We start from the raw sequence: 13,460 nt of genomic DNA on the forward strand, positions 1-13,460 counted from the left end.
GTGCTTTTGAGACTATGGAGAAAACCATAAAGAGCATACATACAAGGTAAAAAGCTCACTGAGAGGAAGACATCCAGCCTTCATCCCTGAAGATGCCCTGAACGACACTGAGCATGCTCTATCTGGGAGGAGTTAATGTAAATTATTTATTGGGAATAATTTGCATAATCCTGCCTTTTCTGAGAAATACAATGAGTATGTATAGTTAATAGGTATAAACGTAAGACATTTTGTGCTTTAAACAGTGCACACATTAGAGGAAGCGATCCCCTATATTGCAGCCCAGCACTGCAATGAAGAGTACCTGTTTAATAACCACCACAGTTACTGAGTCTTGATTTCAACTTTTTGAGGCTTCACACCACAGCTCTGCTGCTATTGGTAGCTGACCCCATTAAGTTAAAACCAGGTCAGGCATAAGTACCTGAGATGTAGTCACATATCCCCCAGTTGCACCGAAGACCAATCCAGCCAAAGGGCTGGTGAGTAACCGCTACCAGCACGGAGGACCAGTCCTAAATCTTACCTTTTTCTTAAGTGCACTGGGTCATTATGTCAGCAGTGCACTGGGTCGGGCTGATGCTTCTTCCTTGGTTAACTCTCTACTGACACCACTTTGACAGTGCAGAAATTCCCCAGAAGTGCAGCACAGAAGCTGCTCAGTCAAGGGAAGCCTGGTGTGAGCCCACTGATGCCTACAGGAGCCTCCTCTTGAAAGGAGCAATTGGAAATGAATCCAGAGGAATTTAAGTCCAAAGCTATGTCTCTCATGCTGCACATGTAAGAGACTAGTTTCTTCTCTTCGTCTTTCAGTCTATACAGTCAGTATGGATTAAACAATGCAAAAGCATGATCCTGAGGAAGTTAGGCTAGACACTAATTTACAGGACTACTCAAGCAAAGAAGGATTATTTTATCTAATTAAGACAGAGCACAGTATTTAAGAGAAAGCATTTGCATCAAAACAGACTATTCGGAATAATAAATAACTGTTGAGTCTGAAATTATGATTGTTAATCTCTCCTCACATAACAATGTCACACATTGTAAATCACTGCCTTTTGCTTGCAGTGGATGAAGCCATCACTCAAAATGTTCAATTATAAATCTGAATGCAATTTAAAGGGTGAACTTTCTTTAGTTTTACTAAGGGCAGAAGGGCAATGCTGATGGTGTAATACCAATGTTAATGCATTACTTATGACTCAGATTTGATCTGTATTCAATAATTCCTGTGATCAGACCAGGCAGCAGCTCTCTCTCCTGGATCCTATCCCCTCCCTGCAAGTGCATTAGGTGTGCCATGAGCAGGTTACTTGGCTCACCCTGCATATATTTTTGAAGACAAAGAGTAGCAAGGTCTCAAACTCTCCATGATCATATTCCTTTTAGGGCTGTTCTAACACATCTATAAAATGTGTGCATTAACCAGAGAATGATTTTTAGCAATTTTTAATAACATGTCTCGAAAGGACATGTTAGCCTGCAATTAAAAAAAAAAAAATCCACACAGAAAAAAAAAATCAGTATCTTCATTTCTGTAGTGACAGGAAGAGAAGATTTGTGGTTTACAAACTGCAATTAAATGTGGGTATGAAATCAGTTAAATCTAAAATACTGCATCATTAATTCCATTTTCCTATGGAGATGAGATAGGCATTAGTAAGTATGTGAACACCCATGCTAATACTCTGCCCCTCTCAGCATCTTTAGATGCCAGGATTTAATTATCCTTTATCCCATGCTAATCTGCAGAGATGCTTCCACTTCAACAGAATCTCCTATCTGTCTTTGTTGAAGTAAAAACCTAAAAATACCCATTTCCAGTGCAGAACCATAGTTTACCAAAATGCAGCCAAGCATTGTTGCACAGTAGTAATTGGTTTGCTGATCAAGTGAATGCTTCTTATTCAGGTCACTTTATTTACTTAATAACAGCACATACTTTGAAGCTATTTCATCGCCAGACTTTTTTTTAACAGATGTACAACTAGAACAGTCTTACTTAGCAATAAATCATTTCTAGAAGTGACCAGAAGATAAAATAACTTCCAGGAGTAAAACTGGTCTGGTCTTCTTCAAAGTATCAGCCATCCTCTGCTGGCCGTCCTTACTCCCCGTTCACAAAGCCCATCTAGGGGCTGTTACAGGACATGAAAGGCATTAGTTCCAGCATGTGATCCCATTACAAGGTTCAGGTCAGGACTAGAGCATCCTATGCTGATATAGAACCCATTTTTCCCTATAGCATTCCTCTTACCCAAAACAACTACACAAAACACATTGAAATATTCTTAAGATTACACTTTTATTTACATTTTAAAAAGATGTTTCCACCTGCCTCCTATTCATTAGGTGGGTATTTATCTCCTCTTATCCATTTGTTTTTATCAGAAAGGTTTTTTTACTAGCACTAATAACACCACACAAAACTCACAGTAGTCTTCTGGGAAAGGACAACCCAGGGCCAGGAACTGCTGGTTCCAGTTAGGTTCCTACTCAAGTGCTGCTTGGGTTTGCTCTTATTTCTGGAGGAGAGGAGACATGAGACCCTACAGACCAAACAACCTGCAATCAGGAAAGGGGGAACTGCTACTTGTTTCCCTCTTCTCCTTTCAGCCACCTATTCCCATTCCTTCCACCTACTTGGTGCAAGTGGGTGCTGAAGCAGTAAGCAGGGCTGGTTCGGAAAAAAGGTCCGATGGGTACCACAGGTGGTACAAGAGAGGGGACAGTGACTCTGCATGAGGCAGGACTGGAGCCAAAAGGAATGAAAGCTTCTGGCACCAGCAAAATGTTAGGGTGAAGCTATACAAGCCAGGTGAACCCAAGGTCTGACACCACTGTATTAAGTTCCTCCACTAGACACAAGTAAATGTCACCACAGACATTACACTTGGGAAAACGCTTTACCTCTCCTCATTACATATCCAGGCCTTCCAGTGTGTACTCACATTGGCCCTGAGGCCTGCAAAACAGTCCTAAATCAGTGCAATCATTGAAGAGAGTAAATTCTCCAGCCCCAGTTCAGCCCAGTAGGTAAGGACACCCCCAGGCCTCGGCACACAGGTCACTTTGTCAAAGTCACATCTTGCAGGTGTGGTGCAGCCTTACAGGCTTTGCTCAGACAAGGTCAATGCTTGCAAGTAGGCACCAGGAGAAAAAAGGCCCTTGCCTGTTGCCCAGTCCTACCATAGGTGGAAATACAGCAGAAAGACTGACCTGGATTGCAGTGGAACAAGCTACTGTCTTGCTGGTCCACCTGTAATTGTATTAGTGCCCTGCACTTGTACAGGAGCTCACATTAGCAGTCCTTCCTAACCCTTTCAGAAGCGGAAAGACACTTTTATCTTAACTCTGTGTTATCCTGCATACACACAAAATTCTCAACACCCCAGGGGGTTGGACCTCTGTGTATACAGGGGCCCACAGCTCCTACAAGCAGCATCCAACCTGCTCTAGCTATCAGAGATGCAGAAACTGAGGACGACTAGTAAAGTCATGTAAACCGACCTGGACAAAATTTCTGGAAGGAAAAAGAGGCACTATGTGCAAGGCCACTCGACTCTTGGCACAGCCACCTGAGGCTTGCTCACTGGTCCCTACCCTGGCATCCCTGTTTCACCTCTGCAGCTCAGACCCTCTCTGCTGCTACGTGACCCACCTGCCATTCAGCACTCTTCCAAAGCCACCCCTCAGCTGCTCAGGAACCCCGCACACTAGCAAAGCCACAGAGGAGTTGTGCATTCCCAGCTGCAGCTCACAGCTGTTGTTCAATTCCTTGCGTATCGGAGCCCATACCTAGCCACCAGCATTGCATCCATGGATCTCAGACCTCAAGTGAAACTCTTTGAAGATAACATTCACTAGACCTGCTTTTGTGGGGTTTTATTTATTTTGCTTTCACAAATCAATGAAGTGACTCGTTCTCCAGCAAAAAACGTCACGAACTTAAAACGGTGATATTCAAAAGCAAGGTCATATACCTTCCAGAGAAAGCATTCCTGTTCTCTAGCAATGTGATCGATTAAATCCCAATATGTTGTGTGGGAGCACCACTGCTGCTAGTAATTGTAGGTTTAGAACTTAGGGAGGGCCTTGGTATAAATCACATGGCCACAGCAATAGTCCTGGAAAATCTATTTTATGGGCCATCAACCTGTCCTGGTGTAGAGGAGGACCAATTTATCTACCAGAAAGCTTGGAGTATGATTAATGAAAGGAATATATGTAATTCAGACAGACAAAAAATACCAAAGCAAACCTGCATGAAATGCTTCCTGGGAGGAGAGGGGGGAAGATAAAAATTAATTTGAGGTTCTTCATACTGACTTCGGAGTCCCCATCCTTCTAAGATTACAGTACAGTATTTTTAAGACAAATTTCTTGGGAAGAAACATTTTTTAGTCTGGATGGGAAAAAAAGTCCATCTATTTGTATTTTACAGTAGCATATCGATATCAAGGGTCTGCTACGTGCTGACTCAGTGCTGGTATCCTAGGGCCATCTGGGGGTGCTAGGTAGCCCAAAGAGGTTGTGGAGATGCATGCTTAGAGATATTCAAAAGCTGTCTGCATGCTGCCAGGGACAACCAGCTCTAGATGGCCCTGCCTCAGCTGAGGCACTGGACCAGATGACCTCCAGAGGTCCCTTCCAACCTCAACCACACTGTGATTCTATGAACTGTAACCAGGACAAGCTGAGCTGAAAGTCACAGGGACTGATGTTGATCTTTGTTACGTTTGGTAAAAAACAGTGAAATCCATTGATTTAGATGAAGTTCATTTAAATTTACTGTGTAGGTGACTAAGCACAGTAATCGGGCTTCCCCCCCCCAAGAAATATGATCTCTATTTGAGAAGCAGCTATTTTCACTAAAATAAGTCTTTTCATGTAATCATAGCCTTTTTGTGACTGTTTAGATTTCCACTGGAAGTTAACCACTGAGCTGGGCTAAATGGCTGCAAACGGTGTGTGCAAAGAAGCCCTTCCCCCTGAATGCAATAAAGGCGCAATCCAAAACGTTTACTGGGGAAATACTACTTCACGCAGATCTGAAAAGCAAAATACTTGGTAGATGAGGTTCCAAGAGGGTGTGTTAGAGGCTGGATGTGAGCCAAAGGGGTCTGAGCAGGTTTAAGTGCAGGTGGAGGAGACTCAGGACTGAGCAGTGCAGGAGATGACAACCAGTGAAACAGGAGCGGAAGAAGCAGGATGGAGAGGAAAGAGGCCAAGGAAACAATAGCAAAGGGACAAACGCTAAGAAGGATAAGTGTGAGAAATGGGTTAGTATTTTATTCTTGGAAAAATACAGATCTCAGACAATTGCAACTATTTGTGAATACCTGGAAATGGTTGTTAAAGTTGCTGCTTTTTCCTTGGCTGACTGTCCCTGCCTCCTTTTTTCTTTTATTTAAAGAGGGCTGCAGGCATTTTGCAGAAAGGTTCTTTCTGGAGACTCAAAATGTTTGCTAGGAAGCTTCTGAGGCTTCTCTGTCATAACTAGAACTACAAAGTATTTTTGTCAGTCAATCCAAACAATTATTTTGCCTCTCAAACCCTCAGAATACCCAACCTCCACAATATTTTTTGCATGGCATTAATAAATAAAGCATCCACACGCTCTGCCCATTACTGTAAAAAAAAGCATCTCGTATTTAATTCATGAGGGAAAGGAAGAGGAAGATTCTTTGTCTTTGCACTTTCTAGTATTTCTTTCAACTCTCCAACAAGATGCTGCCTCAGAGATGCTCCTCCTCTCCCTCTCAAGTACTAACTCTAGTTTCTCAAACTGAAAACCAGATTAGCCTGCAGCTTATCCATGGAAAAGCTCACCACCAGGATTTTAGGTACCAGTCAGCATTCTTATGGCTCTGTGATAATACAAACAGTAACATAAGCCTTCAGAAGACATCTGAGCTGAGGTACCACAGCAATGCTTTTGTGGCTGGTACCAGTTTGGGGTCAGAGAGGGATGCACTAGCATGGTCCAGCTGGTCCATGGAAGAGGACACAGTTTCTGCTTCCTCCTTTTTCAGGATATAAAAGGCTGCAAAGAGAAAGGACCAGCTCAAAGCATGGTGCTGCTGCTTTCTATCTCTCCAGCCAGCAAAGCTGCCTTTTCTCGGCACATGGGAAGACACAGCACTTCTCCAGCACAGCGCTGCAGGGACAGAGGAGCACCATCGGCACAGCAACGTTAGCAAGCCTGCCTCCGTGAGCCCCTCCACATGACTCGCAGGCAGGCAAACCTGGGACGCAAGAGCAGCTGGATCCTCCCACACACCTGGGCAGGTCCCTGCCACAAAGCCACCCTTGTGCTGCAGCTGTAACAGCCAACTCCAGCGGGCATCTCCTGACACAGAGCTGGGGGGGATACCAAACCAGGTGAGTTATTCTGCCCCCTCTTCTCCTCCTACCTAAACCATCCCAGTAGGGACAGGACAGGGACACCAGCGGGTCAGGTCTCCCAGTGAGACCAGGCTGGCTAAAGGGGTGAGAGAACAACACAGGGCCCACTACATCATTGTCATCCTCTGTTTCCACAGTCCACATGCTACAGGCTACCAAAGTCTGACCACTCCTGTACAAAACATCATCCACAGAGACTCCTCCATCACTGTCATAAAATAGATTTTCTTTTTTTAAGCTAAAAACTGTATTTGTTTAATCCCTCACAGTCAGAATAGCAGTATTTAAATTTCTGAGTTAGTACCGATCAGGGGATGCAAACATTCAGGGAGTATCACCAGAAATGATTTATAGTTTGATCTCACTGGTTACTTTGACGTAGCTCCTTTAACCATAACATCTTTCCATTCCTCTAGTAGCAGAGATTTAGCATTTCAGGCTGAGTACATATGTTGGATAAGAACATAATCCTCAGCTCTGGGCATAGGAGTTCATGGCGAGAGGATGGCTCTGCATACAAATTGAAAACACGGAGATGCAGAAAAGAAAAACACACTAAAGCCAAATACGCATATTGTGAAGGCCTTCTGGCATCAGAGGGAATCGTCAGTTATTTAATTTGACATCTTTAGAAACAGAGGGACTAGAAGGGGGGAAGAAAAAAAGGAGAGAGAAAGAGGCGGGGGGAGTGGAAATGGGTACGACCGTTAGCCTGATACAGCTAGTAAAGCCTTTGGATAGGAAGGAATATGCCAATACGCAAAGAAGGAAAGAGATCAACAAGACTAGATCATTTCAGTAGAGAAAAATCCCTGCGCTCCCATTCTACAGCCATTTCTGACAGCACGGAGATGGATTTATCAGGGGGCAGAAGGGGACACTCCCCTTCCCCTCTATTAGCCTTCTTAATGTGGCACATGCACTCCTGGGTGCAGGATGCAGACATCTCCGCAGTCCATCTGCTTCCCCTCGTTCAGGTTGGGGCTCATCTCCTAACGCAAAAAGACTTTATTATTCACATTGGGCATCCAGCAATTACCAGCCATCCATCACACAGTACTGAAGGAATACAGGGTAGCATTTCTGGACAAAAAGAAAATCAAGGACCAACCCCAGGCATCACCTGACACCACTAGACTTTGTTCTTTAAGTTTTTAAAAGACACCAAGAAATGATGCGCTGTAGAAAACCAGAATACATATGAAACTCCTGTATGCACCTGAAATGCAACCATAGACAATTCCCATTTTAATAATCGATAAGCCTTTCAAATTATTAATATCAAATGAGATCATTAGTTTAAATTGTGTTGCAGGCAAGGGGCTCTGTGGCAGAGCCACTTCAGTCTGGAGCCCCTTCCCACGTGCCTGGGAGCCAGCAGCTCTGCTGAGCACAGCAGCACATGAAGCAGACCTCGAGGTCCCCTCCCTCACGCTCTGCGCGGTGGAGGCCAGGGAGTTCGGCACTGCTACACCCAGCTTTGAAGAGAGCTGGGATTAGAGAACCAAACTTCCTGAACCCACAGCCCGAGCAGAGCTGATCCGCCCTGGGCTGTGCATGACATCTCAAAATCCCTTCTATCCGTTTCTTTTATGCTAAACATAGAGAGGTGCAGAGGTTTTCACCTCTTCTATAAACTCGGCTCACTCCGTGTAAGCTCTGTTCTCCAGGATATCTTCACACTCTCTGCTGACACCTTTCACTTCACAAGTTGTAAGCACATTCTGCAGAATAGTCTTTCTTTCTTCCCAAAATAAATTAAATCTGGCATTGTAGGGTCTTCAGGGAAAAAGCATCCTTTTGCATCTCTAACAGATGACATTATGAGGGGTATGGACCTTTGGGGAGGGGTGGTGGTGGTGTTTAACTGTAATATATGCTTTTGTGTTCTCCACTGGAAGATCTGACTTCTTAAAGCTATCAGCAGAAGACTGTTTTATGGAGATACTCCTTGGAAACATAAGTGGAAGAAGTAAGGGCCACAGAACAAACACCATCTTGGGTAATTTTTAAACTGGGGCAGGGGGAAGCGGCAGTTTGTATGGGGTTTGGGTTATTTTGTGGCATTTTCTTTTTGGTTGAAAGGGGGATATTTATCACTATTCTGTATCCTATATTTCAAAATAAATCTGCATTCCAGTATGGCCACAAAAACATCTGAAAGTATGAGCTAACGTAATTTCAAGGCAAAAAATCTGTGAAAAAACCACTAATGAATCACCAAATTCATCCTCCCCTCCAACATTATAAATCATTAGTAATAAAATGCTAGTACAATGCAGAGTCAGGCAGCAGAAGCTGTAATCACAGTCCAAAGTAACTGTTCCTTTGGAGCTCATTAAATGTATCGAGTGCCTGTAATCTTCTATTGATTTTTAGGAGCGGTGGTTCAGTTATCAATACAAAAAGCATAAGGGAAATTTCCAGAAAGGATTCTACATATTCCCCTGCAATATGTATTTTTCAACTTCAATTTTTCCAAGTTTCTCTAACTGGATGCAGCGATGACCAATTCCTCTGCTGTAGCACTAAGTCAACCAGGACAGAGGCCAGCCTTGCCCCAGTAGCATTTAATTTATGTCGCTCACAAGTACCCCCACACAGTGAAGCTTTAATGGTTTCCTGTATGCCTGCAACCTGAGCTTGTAAAATATATGAAGACATGGATCTCCCAGAAGCATAAGTCAGAAGAGGAAAAAGAAAGAAAGAAGGGAAAAAAAAAAAGAAATCTCAATCAAAAAGCCTTCTTGAGAAATGTGAACCTGTGAAATGAATGTGCAACGATGGCAGGTACCTGCCTGACTCTGCAGAAAGTTTAAGTGATAATTAAGGCACATTCTAACAATGGCAGCTCTAAAAATTTCATCCTTGATGTTATATTTAAAGCTCAAGCTCCAAGGAGCTGGGGAATGCAAGAAAACCAGCAGACTTCAGCAAAAAGCCTGTGACTGTAACACAGATTTTTAAATTCTACAAGAAAAGATAGCCTTATTTTATTTTTTTTAATTAAGAAAAAAAACAGTCAGGTTAATAAAATGGTTTCATGCTCTTGAGTCCCAATTCATGATTTTCACAAAGACTTAATTGACTGTCATCCCTTTCCCATGAGGGCCTAAGATGATATCCAGAGAGGTAGTGGAATCTCCATCCGCAGAGACACTCAAAATTCATTCGGACATGGCCCTAAGCCCCCAATCTACTTGGCCCTGCTTTGAGCCAAGGCTCAGACCAGATGGTCTCCAAGCATCCCTTCCAGCCTAAATTACTCTATGACTCTAACCACTTACACATCTCCTTGCATCCTCAGGGGCATGCAGAATCCCTGCTCTAATACTACAGCATTTGCCATTTTGTTGACAGCCAGGGGACAATTCCAAACCACCCGCTTTCCCACCCAGCCCACTGCAATGCCTCACTCTTTCCTTTCCCCACGTGCCACAAAAACTGGGCAGCAAAACTTAAAGCTGTCCAGTGATACCCAACCAGACCACACCCAGCTTGTATCACAGTTGCGACTTCTGCTCCATCATTTTTTTAAGAGAATCATTCCTTGCTTCCATCTTGCAGCCTTGTCACTGCATCCGCAAGCAGTCCAACACCGCAGCCCTTGACTTGCCTCACTCCAGACAAGGTATCTCGCTGTGAGCCCAGTTGTGCTGTGCTGTTGTACCTCAACCCAAAATGTTATTACACTGGGAAAAAAGCATGAGAAAATTCGAGCCTTTTTTTGTAAGCCTCCTGCAAGGCACACACACCTTTACAGGATAGCACACAAATACAGAGATGGCAAACTATCTGCTTAGGAAACTAAATCGTATTATTCTAAACATATCAATGGAAAACTTGATTCTTCCAGTTAAAACTAATGCTAATTCAGGTATCTACTAGCTCTGTATGCTTTAATCACATAACCAGCACACATAAAGGCACCTAATCCCTACCTCCAGAAAAAAAAAAGAAATAAATCTTTTAGGTAATAAAAAAAAAAAAAAGTACCCTGATCTGCAGATGAATTTTCCCCTCCATACATACTGACAATGAATGGTTGATCCTATACACCAAAAAATACACTAAAAGCCAATCTCCAAACAGGCCATTTCTTTATTAAAGGTTAGCTACAGAAAGAAACAGGATGCAGAAATGACTACATACAAAACCAGAACAGACAACGCCTGCAAGATACGCTCTGGCATGCTCCAAAATGCTTCCATTTGTTTTCCATTTTATCTCTTAATTCCACAGCGCTCATAACCACATTTTAGTTGCATATAAAATCAAGGCCACATAGGATGGGGCTTCAGGCAACCTGACCTAGCAGAGGGTGTCCCTGCCCATGGCAGGTGGGGGTGGAAGTAGATGATCTGTAAGACCCCTTTCAATCCAAACCATTCTGTGATTTCATATGACTCTACAAAATAATGTCACCTGCAATTATTCCAGTCATGCCAGTCCTTCTGGTGAGGCCATAAGGAAGGCATTCTGGCTCTGCTCCAAGCCAAATGCTCATGTACCACACAACAGACATTTCAGAATTTGTTTCCTCCACCTGGACACTTACCAACAGCCTGACTTGCTACTGTCCATCACCTGGTGTAGTAATGCCTACCAGGAAAAAACAGCATCCGATAGCTAGGCTGTGACACCACCATGTAAAACCCCCTTTGTCCCAGCATCAAGCAGGATGTCTGCCACAGCCAACTGGTCTCTGACACATTGCTTTGCAAAAAGCCTCCTGCAAGGTTCAGGTCACTGATGACAAAATATTAAAATGAAAAACTATATTTTTTTTTAAAGAACATTTACAATATGCAGCAGATATGGATACAGACCCAAATTAAAGCTGCTGCAAAGCGCTGCAGTCAAAGGGACAAAACTCAACTTTTTTTTTTAATGCTGCTATAGTTACTTCTTCTTTTGACCTTTCACCCTTCTTTAATTCTCAGGTTTTAAACCAGATTACATCCACAAAGAAACAGACAAGCTCAGTTCATCTACACAATGGCTCTGTGTTTACACCTAAGAACACATCCAGTTTTCTTCACAGAAGGAATTCAGAAGATTTAATCCCACCACCAGTCCCTCATACAAGAGCAGCTCTCCTCATCAACATATAACTCGGACTCACTGCCAGCTCTCAACCTAGCTGTGCATTTGCCCTTTTGAGACAAATGATTTTCCAGATACCTATCTTAAATGCACAAAGGAACCAGAATTTGTAAAGTAATTTAAGATGAGCACGTGAATGTATTTTGACCTGGTATTTCCATTTGTGTGATCAGAAGTGAAAGTCTACTGTTCTGGAGTTAACTGGAAGCGTGCACTCCCTGACATGGAAAGAACGGCTATGTTCAGATCACACCAGAGAGGAGCAGGGTAAGAGTTTATGTTCTGAAATTTAAGGCCCCAGATTGTCACTGGGTGTTGGTATCAGTTTTGACTCCACTAGCCTATTAAAAGAAGACCAGCTGTAGTTTTCAGATCCGTACACAGGCGTGTGTATGGTGCTGATGCAGAATGTGGTTTCCATCCATCCAGGTTACCTGCGTCACCAGCAAAAGTAGCTACGGATCTAAATGTATGTAAATTCGAATTGTTATTTGAACAGTCCCCAAGAGGCACAGAGGAAGAGAATGGGGAGAGTAATGGCTGCACCTAGAGAAAAAAACCCTATTTTTTGCCCAGCACTAGTTACGTAACTCAGGTTTCCTGCAAAGAACCTCCTCTTGCAAAGGCAGCAGCTCTCAGGTGTGCTCCTATTACGCTGGCTCCAGTGGCAGATGACAACACACCAATTCTTGCCAATACATCTACTGCCTAAGCAAGAACATTGCTCAAATTTTATCTGATGGGGAGTTTAAGTTATCACAATCTCAGATTCTGTCCCTCTCCTTCCCCTCTCCCCCACCCCCCAAAACAAAATCAAACCCATCCCATGGCCTCCAGCTTGCACTGCAGGGAGCCCATGGGCACTGGCACACTCCAGTTAGCTCTGTGCTGCATGTCAAACTTCACAGCATCACCCGGCTGAGATCGCAGGTCTTCCCACTACAGCTTGATCCAAAGCCCATTTAAAGCAACATAAAGACTCATTTTGACTTCGTCTGGACTGTAGACCCATTCCCAGAAGCACACTAGACTCTGATAGCTCCCAGCATCCCGAGAACCAGAGGCAACCGGGCAGTTCTGGTTCCAGCTAGGAGAGCTTAGTGTTGTACGTGAACAACCGGTGAGGTCACAAAATTACTATCCCTACTCATGGAGTTTCAGTTAATGCTAGTGACGTCATATAGTGTCACCATTCTACAGTTTTCCCACTTTCCCACAGTGCTACTGAGGAAACCTGAGGAGCCCTTGGAGCCTGTGGAGTCTTGAGTTAGTTTTCAAAAAAGATCTTAAAATAAAAAAAAGCATTTTTTGTTTAACACATTACTTTGTAACCCACTGAGAAGTGATTTTATGCCACAGATCATTCTGAAACACACTTAATTATTCACTAAGTATTCATTTATCTTTCAGAAAATGTCATAATTTTTCTTGTTGTATTTAATAACCACTAGTTAGTAATGTAAAATCCCATCCCATCTGTTTATTTCCTCACGCTGCAAAATTAGAGGGCTTGATTCTACAGCCATTACTCACAGAAGGAGAGGCATTGATTTAATGGACTTCCCTGAAAAGGGATTACAGTACAGGGTCCTCTGATATTGATTTTGTGACATCATAATCTTTTCCTCAGAAGCAGACACTGATGACTCGAGATAATATCAGTGCAAGATTAGGCAGAGGTAGCCAAGTTAGAGAAAGAAATTTATTTAAAAACAAAAAACCCAACAAACCCTCCTAATTTACAGTAGGGAGACTGCAATAAAATAGTAGCTATGTTCTGTTTTGAATAAGAGTTCCTTTAAAAAAAAAAAAATCTGAGTGATGTTTCTCTCTTTCATCTCTTGCCCTGCTTACAGTTACTTTCATGAAACTATTGTGAGCTAGACCATTTTTTTTGTAGGCTAATGGGTTCTCTTTGAAGGGATTAAAGTCACATTGATTAT

General features: G+C 43.0%; 1 protein-coding gene across 1 annotated transcript in view; it reads right to left on the bottom strand.

The window, feature by feature from the left end:
- The window catches only part of PTPRO (protein tyrosine phosphatase receptor type O), a gene marked incomplete at both ends in the record, with an annotated part of 157,628 nt that overhangs the window by 136,855 nt on the left and 7,313 nt on the right, over positions 1-13,460 (bottom strand). The gene's annotated exons all lie outside the window — the stretch shown is intronic.

The sequence above is a fragment of the Gallinula chloropus genome (genome assembly GCF_964237585.1).
Source record: "Gallinula chloropus genome assembly, chromosome: 1".
Taxonomy (NCBI): domain Eukaryota; kingdom Metazoa; phylum Chordata; class Aves; order Gruiformes; family Rallidae; genus Gallinula; species Gallinula chloropus.